Below are 421 nucleotides of genomic sequence, written 5' to 3' on the forward strand. Positions count from 1 at the left end.
TGGTGAGGAAGTGCTAGCATCTATTTCCCAGCGTGGTTCTTGGGCTCTTCTTGAAGATTAGGGCTGCCCTTCTCAGGATCATGCCCGTGAGGGGAACCTCCCTCTACAGGACTAACCTGCTCACAGCTGGTGGTGCCCGCTCTGCCCACTCTGTGCGGGAGTGGCACTCATTGTCAGGCCTCCATTTGTCTGACTGTGTCAGGAACAGGGGGCAAGGACCCTGATGAGGAGGCCCCACTTCCCACCACAAGGGGGCATCTGAGAGGCACTGTCCCCAGGAGCCGTTGGGCCGGCTGTCTGGCTAGCGCTCAGATTCTGCGGACGTGTAGCTTGGTAACATCAGGAGGCTGCTGAGGTGAGTCCACTCAGAAGGGCCCCAGAACACTCCTTCTTGCTATGGGAAAAAGGATGGCTTGAGTAA

General features: G+C 57.7%; 1 long non-coding RNA gene across 1 annotated transcript in view; it reads left to right on the forward strand.

Annotated features, from left to right (window-relative positions):
• Positions 1 to 305: 305 nt before the first annotated feature.
• LOC102480349 (uncharacterized) overlaps positions 306 to 421 on the forward strand; it is a 7,857-nt gene continuing 7,741 nt past the window's right edge. Inside the window, exon 1 of the long non-coding RNA XR_333869.1 lies at positions 306 to 355. This is a non-coding gene — a long non-coding RNA (uncharacterized LOC102480349). The remainder of the gene's footprint in view (positions 356 to 421) is intronic.

The sequence above is a fragment of the Tupaia chinensis genome, unplaced genomic scaffold (assembly GCF_000334495.1).
Source record: "Tupaia chinensis unplaced genomic scaffold, TupChi_1.0 Scaffold000104_1, whole genome shotgun sequence".
NCBI lineage: Eukaryota > Metazoa > Chordata > Mammalia > Scandentia > Tupaiidae > Tupaia > Tupaia belangeri.